This window comes from Triticum aestivum, chromosome 3D, assembly GCF_018294505.1.
Source record: "Triticum aestivum cultivar Chinese Spring chromosome 3D, IWGSC CS RefSeq v2.1, whole genome shotgun sequence".
In the NCBI taxonomy this organism is placed as follows: domain Eukaryota; kingdom Viridiplantae; phylum Streptophyta; class Magnoliopsida; order Poales; family Poaceae; genus Triticum; species Triticum aestivum.
In genome coordinates, this window is record NC_057802.1 from 544931890 (window position 1) to 544941263 (window position 9374).

Sequence of the window (9374 nt, forward strand, 5' to 3'; positions counted from 1 at the left end):
GTAGGAGGTCCGTTTCCTCCGTTTTGCGATACGCCACACCCCTCCTGTTCAACAGGACCCCCGTTTCGACCGTAGGAGGTCCGTTTCCTCCGTTTTGCGGTACGCCACACTCCTCCCGATCAACAGGACCCCCATTTCGATCGTCGGAGGTCCGTTTCATCCATTTTGCGGTACGCCACACCCCTCCCCATGAACACGACGCATTCCGTTGCCTCCCCATGAACACGACGCATTCCGTTGCCTCCCCATGAACACGACGACGACGCTGTTTCTCCATTCCAACCCAGCCATGTACACGAGCCCTGGCCGTACGTATGCGCGAGTAGGCGTTCGAGACCCCGCCCGTATGTACACATACGTGGCCGTATTTCTTTCTTGCACCCTGGCCGCTGTACGTACGTGTACATGCTACGTGTGCGCCTCTACTACGACACGTACGCGCCTCTACTACGACACGTGCGCGCCTCTACATCCACCAGTATATATGTACGTACACGTTCGCGACCAGAATGACAACGCTAAGTACGCTTCGACCAGGTGGGTCCCGACTGTCAGGCACTTCCTTGCCTGCGAAGATATAGCTGGTGGGTCCCAGCAGTGAGGGGGCGAATCGTTTTTTTTGCCCGGACGCACTTCCTTGCGTACGAAGATGTAGTTGGTGGGTCCCAGGAGTCAGGGGCAAACGTTTTTTTCGCGAAATACGGTGGCCCGTCTGGTGGGTCCCCGCTGTCAGGTGGAGGAATAATTATTTTGCACGTAATAAGGAGGCACTTCCTTGCTGCGACCGTGTACCCAGCTGTCAGCCTCTCCACGTACAGTCCACGTCCGATGGAAGCCATTCCTTGACCACGTTGACCACGCCGTCCCGAGAGCACCAGGGCGGTGGACGACGGCGAGGCCTAGGAAGGGGACGACGTGGAGCCGGGGAAGACGCGGCAGTGGATGCCCACGCGTAGAGGAGTACGATGGTTCACTGGTTCGCTGCGGTGTGAGGCTGCCATCGCCGCAGAATAACAGGGGGTGTGGGTGAGTAGAGGGATGGCCTGGCCAGCGGTGGGAGTAGTAGGGGGCGGTGAGGCCTCCGCCGCATCGCAGCCGGCCACGGGAGGCAGGAGCACGAGGCACGACCGGCGCTGGTTTGGGCGGCTGGAGCAAGAAGACCAGAGGTTGAAGAAGCACTACGGCCGTTGGATGGACATCGTACGGTCACTGGAGCTAGAATCGTGCATATTGACTAAGTTGACAAAGCCCTCCATCCCCGTCAACTTAGTAGGCCCACAAGTCAGCCTGCCACTATACTGGGTCCCAGCTAACAGGGGGAGTATTCATTTTTTTGTGCATAATAAGGAGGCACTTCCTTGCGTGCGAAGATATAGCTGGTGGGTCCGAGCTGTCAGCGGCGGTAACATTTTTTTTGCGAAATACAGAGGCCCTTTCGGTGGGTCCCTGATGTCAGGTGGAGGAATCATTATTTTGCGCGTAATAAGGAGGCATTTCCTTGCGTGCGGCCGTGGACCCAGCTGTCGGCCTCTCCACGTACAGTCCACTTGAGATGCATGTCGGTCGTTGACCACGTTGACCAGGCCGCACCGAGAGCACCAGGGCGGTGGACGACGGCGAGGCCTAGGAAGGGAACGACACGGAGGCAGGGAAGACTCGGCAGTTGTTTCCCACGCGAAGGGGAGTACGACTGTACGAGGGTTTACTGGTTCGTCTGCCGTCGCCGGAGAATAACAGCAGGTGTGGGTGAGTAGAGGGATGGCTAGGCCAGCGATGGGAGTACGATGGGGCGGTGAGGACTGCGCGGCAGCAGAGCCGGCCGCGGGAAGGAGGGAGCAGGCAGTCCCGCCGGCGCTTGTTTGAGCGGCTGGAGCAGGAAGAGCAGAGATTGAAGAAGCACGACGGCCGTTGGATGGCCATCCAACAGTCACTGCTTGTGCGTCAACCTTTTTTTAGGAAAGCCTCAAATCTATGGAAAACAGCATACAGCCCATCTGCCATTATTTCTAATAATTTACAGCCCATTTGCTAATTATTAAGGTTTTTTTGGAGCCCATATTCTTTTTGTTAGCATTACAGCCCATATTGTGGCCACGGTTAAAAAATTATACGAAATTTTGCATATTTCGGTGCGGTCCGAACTGTTTTTAATCCCGAAATTTCGACTCACATTCAAACTGATTTTAAAAATAAATGTATATCAATATAAAATCCAACAAATTCTCCACGCATAAAAATTAATGTAATTTAAAATCCCAAAATGAAAAAAAGATATTTGAAACTAATTGCCGGTTTGATGTGTTTTAAAATGTACAGCCCATTTCTCATTACTGATGGGCCATTTTCTCGGCCAGCCGAATGAAAGCTCTCCTCGTCTTGAAAGATTTGCAGCCCAACAGGCCTGACAAAGCGACTTACTTGGCAAATCACAAAAAAACTGGGATGTGGCCGTGGACCCAGCTGTCAGCCTCTCCACGTACAGTACTCTTCCGATGGAAGTCGTTCCTTGACCACGTTGACCACGCCGCGCGGAGAGCACCACGGTGGTGGACAACGGCGAGGCCTAGGAAGGGGACGACGTGGAGCCGGGGAAGACGCGGCAGTGGAAGCCCGCGCGGAGAGGAGTACGAGGGTTCACTGGTTCGGCTGCGGTGTGAGGCTGCCGTCGCCGCAGGGCCTGGCCAGCGGTGGGAATAGTAGGGGGCGGTGAGGCCTCCGCGGCAGCACAGTCGGCCACGGGAGGCAGGAGCATGCGGCACGACCGGCGCTACTTTGGGCGGCTGGAGCAAGAAGACCAGAGGTTGTAGAAGTACTACGGCTGTTGGATGGACATCGTACGGTCACTGGAGCTAGAATCGTTCATATTGACTAAGTTGACAAAGCCCTTCGTCCCCGTCAACTTAGTAGGCCCACAAGTCAGCCTCCCACCAAGGTGGGTCCCAGCTAGCCGGGGGAGTATTCATTTTTTTGTGCGTAATAAGGAGGCACTTCCGGTGGGTCCGAGCTGACAGCGGGGGGAACGTTTTTTTCACGAAATACGATGGCCCGTCAGGTGGGTCCCAGCAGTCAGGGGGCAAACGTTTTTTTGCAAAATACGGTGGCCCGTCCAGTGGGTCCCTGCTGTCAGTTGGAGGAATCATTATTTTTCGCGTAATAAGGAGGCACTTACTTGCTGCGGCCATGGACCCAGCTGAGACTCTCCACGTACAGTATACTTCCGATGGAAGTCGTTCCTTGACCACGTTGACCTCGCCGTGTTCCGTTGCATGCATGCGTCCATGGGCGTGGTGCGTCCCCACTGTCAGCCTCTCACGTACAGTCATCTTCCGATGACTCTCGATTGTTGACCACGTTGACCACACCGTGCCGAGCGCACCCAGACTGGAACGACCCGGAGATGGGGAAGACGGGGCAGTGGAGTCACAGATGGAGAGGAGTGGGAAACTTCACTGGTTCGGGTGCGCGGCAGCACAGCCGCGGTGCCGCCCATGGGAGACAGGAGCAAGAACGGAGGTTGAAGAAGGAGCACGACCGTTGGATTAACATCCAACGGTCCAGCTGCTAGAATCATTTGTTGATTAAGTTGACAAAGTCATGCGTACACGTCCGCTTAGTAGGCCCATAAGTCAGTCACCAAATCTAACGGGTCCCAGCTGTCAACGGGATGAATAATTTTTTTCGCAAAACAAGGAGGCACTTCCTTCCGTGCGAAGATACAGCCGGTGGGTCCCAGCTGTCAGGTGGAGAAATATTTTTTTCGCAAAACAAGGAGGTCCCTCCTGTAGCTGGTTCGAATCCAAACCTAGACTATGACTATATATGGTGCTATGCTACTCTGCAAGTAATGAAACTGACATATCCAACATTCGCTTCTCCTCTTCTCTACTTACTCTGCCTAGCATCAGAAGCTCTGGCCGCAGCAACCATGTCCGCTGGCTACTCGTCCACCTGCTCTTCAGCAGGCAACAACCAGATATGCGCCAAGTCGCCACCCGTACCATCGCCTGTGGGTCTCATCACACCCCCGCCGGCACGCGCACCGCAGCCGATTGCTCATCGCAACCCACTGCCATTGGTGTGGTGCCAGTGCTGCAAATCACGCAGAGTCATCCGTCGCGTCTCAACCACAATCCGCAACCCTGGCCAGTCTTTTACAAATGTCCGAATCATGGGGTAATAATATGTTTAAGTGTTGTTCTGCTGCTTTTAGTTGCTGATTTTTTTAATAGTTTGGTTGATGGTCTTCCAATTTGATTCGTGCAGAAAAGGGAAGATTCGTGTGTTGTATTTCTAGGAAGTTGCTGATGTGGGGGAATGCAACTACGCTGATTATTTGGTTAGCCGAGGAATCCCAATACCAGCAGGTTGGGGTGTTGGACAAGTAACTGAAGGAACGGCAGAAGAGGAAGATGCAGAGCAGAAGGTTAAAGATGCAGTTCCTCTGATCATGGCCAAGCAACATCTGCTGAACGGCCTTGACATCAATGAGGAGATGAAAGAGCTTGTGAAGATAATGGGCAAAATCGATGTGCTCTGTAGGATGATTGTCTCTTTATTTGCAGTGTATGTAGCACTCGTGATGTATTCAGTGGCTACGACATGAGCACTTTGCTGAAACTAGTAATGAATGAAACATGTGTAGCAGGCTGGGCGTAGTGTTGTGAACATCTAATGATTTCTATTAACGGAAATCAGGGGGTATCCCCTTTTGCTCATATAAATAAATAAATAGCAGAGGCCCTGTCGGGTCAGCTTTGTTCTCATTCAAAGACGTCGAGCAAATTGCAGTCCAACAACAAACTATGTCATCAAATTCAAGTTTGACAGCCAAATATGAGTCAACTAAACAACAATGTCATCATGTTTTAGTTGTCATACAATCACCAAACACAAATCAGCATACATAACAAGTGATGTTCTCACAGCAAAATACTAAACAACATGTTCATCAGGTTTCAGTTGTCATAGCAAACACAATTTCACATAGTAGATAAAAAACATCTTCTGGCAGGCAAATACGACAAAAGCAATGTAATCATCATCCGCAGCAGCAGCGTCAACATCTTCGCCATGTGTATTAGTCTGAATCATAATTCCCCATGGTGTCATCTTCTTCTTCGTCCTCAACGTCCTCGAATGTTGGCTTCTTCTTGATCAACTCTTGTATGTCCACAGCACGACATACAATATTTTCGCCGGCGTCATTGACGTGATGGTTCTCAAAGATATTAGGAACATCTGTGTTATCTTGTACATCAGGAGCAGTGTAAGCATCATCTTGTTGTGCAACTTCATTAAACGAATTCCTCTGCTCAAACCTTTGCAATACTCTCCATTCATCGCTACGTGCAAATGTGTCTTCCAAGAAAAATATCTGTGTTGCTTGATTTGCCAAAATAAAAGGCTCGTTGGTCTGGTACGCCGCCTTGACATTGATGGATTTGAAATAATCATCAGCTCTGGGTTTTGCGATCCTGGAAAACAGGTTATACCAATGACAGCACAACAGAACCACACACCGATGATCCTCGAAACTGGAGATATACTGCAACTGAACAATGTCTGTTATGTTAGCATACATTTCCGTTATCTCTTTGTCATATGTATCCGTGCTCATGATGGCACTGTTTTGTGTCTTCCTGCCTTCGTCTCGTGCAAGGGTGTTGTAGCGCACATCTCCAACAACGCAAGATTCATAATGTCTTACCCGAGTATTAGGACCCATTGCTAGTGAGTAAAGGGCATCATCAACTTCCTGCCCATCCTCCCGCATCTTCTTAACCTATGGTTAGAAAATAGACAAGCTGATCATCTTATGTACTCAATATATTAAAAAAACTGACAGTGCACTTCAAAAGCTTACATGGTTCTTGAACCATTTTGCAAATCATGCCATAACCAGTTTGTCAATGTTTCTTGGATTTTGTAAATCCTCTTTGTAGATGCTGCACAACATAGTGATCACGTCAAACATCTAAATATATAAGAATGTGCTGCAAGTTTAGTAGATTACAATGTATAAGCTGCAGTACTGCACTTACTTGATATAAGGTAGTATCTCAGGACAGTTATTCAACACATACCAAACCATTTTGTCCAAATCTTTAGGGTTGTCCTCTTGTCGACTCTTCCCTGTAACTCGAACAGAATAATCGAAAACATTGAGCCCGGGATTGTCTTCACCCACCTCTTTGCTAAGCTGATCAGCTGTTTCAATGTATTTTGAGCAGAATGTCAACGCTTCTGTAGCAATGTAGGCCTCTGCAATGGAACCCTCGGGTCTAGCTCTATTCCTAACATAGCCCTTGAAAGTGCCTAGCCGCCTTTCAATAGGGTACATCCAGCCATACTGTACTGGACCTCTAAGTAGTGCCTCATCAGGTAGATGAACAGCCAAAGGCACCATCACATCAAAGAAGGCTGGAGGATATATCTTCTCAAGGTCGCATAAGATAGTTGGTATCTTGTCTCTAAGACGCTCCAAAGCATCTATCCTGATATTCCTACTGCAGAGTTCCCTGAAGAATTGTCCCAACTCTGCAACTGCTCTGTATAAGTCAGGGCGGCCCAATCCTCTAAGGATAACAGGTAAAACCCTTTGAAGTAGGACATGGCAGTCATGAGTTTTCAACCCTTGTACCTTGTTTCCATCTGCACTGACTCTCCTTTCAGGGTTGGAAGCAAATCCATGTGGGAATCTCACACGTGACAGGACCTCGCAGAATTCTTTTCTTTTTACCTTGTCCAAGACGTACACAGCTGGTGCCATATCCCGTGGTTTACCTTCATCTTGCACCTATAAATCCTTTCTGATACCCAGGTGTGTCAAATCAATCCTAGATTTTAAGGTATCTTTCGTCTTGCCTTCAATATTAAGAAGTGTGCCGATAATGCTGTCACATATATTTTTCTCGATGTGCATCACATCAAGATTATGCCGCAGATCCAAATCTTTCCAATACCCCAAGTCCCACAAAGTGGACCTGCGGGTAAACAATAATCTCTCTTCTACCCTGCCATGCTTCCTTTTCCCGCTACCATTACCAGGATGGTTTCCTGGTGTAATATGCCTGACCTTCTCTAATTCCACTTGCAACTCATCGCGGTGAGCCTCTTTGGCGCATCACGGTTTTCATGCTTTGCATTGAACACATGTCTTCGGTATTTTCTAGGATGCGGCTTGTCCTTGGCAAGGAAACGGCGGTGTCCAATGTAATAGATCTTGCTAAGTATTGCGTATGACAGCGGATTCCTGTCACAGCGAACACATGCATTGTAACCATGTGTCGTTCGCCCTGACATAGTGCCCAAAGCCGGATAATCATGGATACACCAAATTATAACAGCACACAGAAAGAAATCAGCTGGTGGGCTGCTATCTAGGTCTCGAGTGAGAACACCCTTCCATAGCTGTGAAGTTCCTCCACAAGAGGCTCCATGAACAAATCAAAATCCTTTCAGGACTTTTTGGACCTGGGATGAGCAAGGCCATCATGTAGTTTGATTCTTTGGTGCATACATTTGGAGGCATGTTGTAAGGGATAACAAGCACTGGCCACGTGCTATATGTGGCGCTCTGGTGGCCAAATGGGTTAAATCCATCTGAAGCTAAGCCAAGTCTAATGTGTCTCGGGTCAGCAGCAAACTCTTTGTGTTTATCATTGAAGCTTTTCCACTCACTACCATGAGATGGATGGCTCATTACATTCTGATCTCTATACTCCTGGTTCCTAGAATGCCACAGTACATCGTCTCTTGTTTCAGCATCATGAAACAACCTCTGCAATCTTGGTATAATTGGAAAATGTCTCAGAACATTATGAGGAATCCTCTTCACAGCATCGCCATCTTTCCATCTTGATGATTTGCATTTCGGGCATTCACTTAAGTTGGCATAATCCTTCCGGAACAGAACACAATTATTCTTACAAACATGGATCATATCATATCCAATTCCAACTGCACGAAGGAAATTCTTCATTTTACTGTAGGTGTGTGGCAGCTCAGACGCATCTGGGAAAGATTCACGGAAAGCAGCCAACATCGCATCGGATGATTTGTTGGTCATCCACTCAGATGTCTTCACCTGAAGAAAGGTGACCATTGCTGAGAATACTGACAGCTTATTTCCTGGGGTGACAGCAACGTTGCATTGTTCCAACATGCGGCCCACCGTTTTTCTTCTGCAGGTGAAAGTTCACGGAATGCACGAGCATTTCGTAGCATTGTTTCAATGTTGGTCAAACTCACTGGCTCCGCCACCACCACCTCCTCCTCCTCTTCCACCTGAGCATTAGGCAGATCAAGATGGTGATCTGCTGCTTCCACGTAGTCAATAACATTGACGTTCACAGCTTCACCATGATGAACCCACCTAGTATATGTGACCGACATCCCATACAAGTGTAGATGATTTTGCACAGTTGACTGGGGTCTTGTAACTGAATTCATACAACTGCTACACGGGCAAAGCACATCTGATTTCGGACCACCGTACTCAGCTCTGATAAAGTTCATGAAGTTTTCAACCCCCTCGACATATGCAACGGAGAATCTTCGAGCAGAAGTTATCCAAGTCCTGTCCATCTGTTAGACATGCAAATTAGTTCTTCTACTAGATATTACATGAAAAACATATATGCTTTTTTATGAAGTCCAGAAAAAAAATACCTAGGTCGATGTCTAAAGCTATGGCAAGATATTTGGACGAGCAGATCTAAGTAACGAAATATATGTAAAGCTAATTCAGCAAACAGATTTGAGTGCCAAATTATGGCAGGCTGTTTCAGCAGTCAATGAGGCCGAGCACACAGTCATCGAACTATCGAAGGCCATCGCAGCAACAAAGATCGAGTATAAAACGGTGTAGAGCTATTTCACCTAACAGATTGGCTACTAGACCATGGCAATCTACGTCACAATAAATATATGGCAGAATATTTTAGCAACTAATCGGCCTTGGCATGCCATCTCAGCTAAGCAGATTGAGTGCAGAACAGGGCAAGGAAGCTTCTTAAGCAGAGCATATTGACAGTAAACTACTTCGGCAAACAGTGAGATTAACAGCATCTATCAGCTAACATTCAGCGCTACACCAACATGAACGGGGCCTCAGTCTAGAATGCGCGTACCGTGGGAGAAGCTGACTGCCGTGCGTCTCCACACGAACGTCACCAGCGGTGGCAACGTTGACCGCCGTGCGCCTCCACAAGAACGTAGCCAGAGGTGGCGGCGCGGCTAGAGGACGGCAGTCTACGAGAGCGTACTGTGGGAGCGAGAGGATCGCCGAACCGTGGCGCCGACGTATCGGCGCGGCGGGGAGGGCGGCTTTGGCGGAGCGAATGGAGTGGAGGGGGACAGGGGGGAGGGGGGTT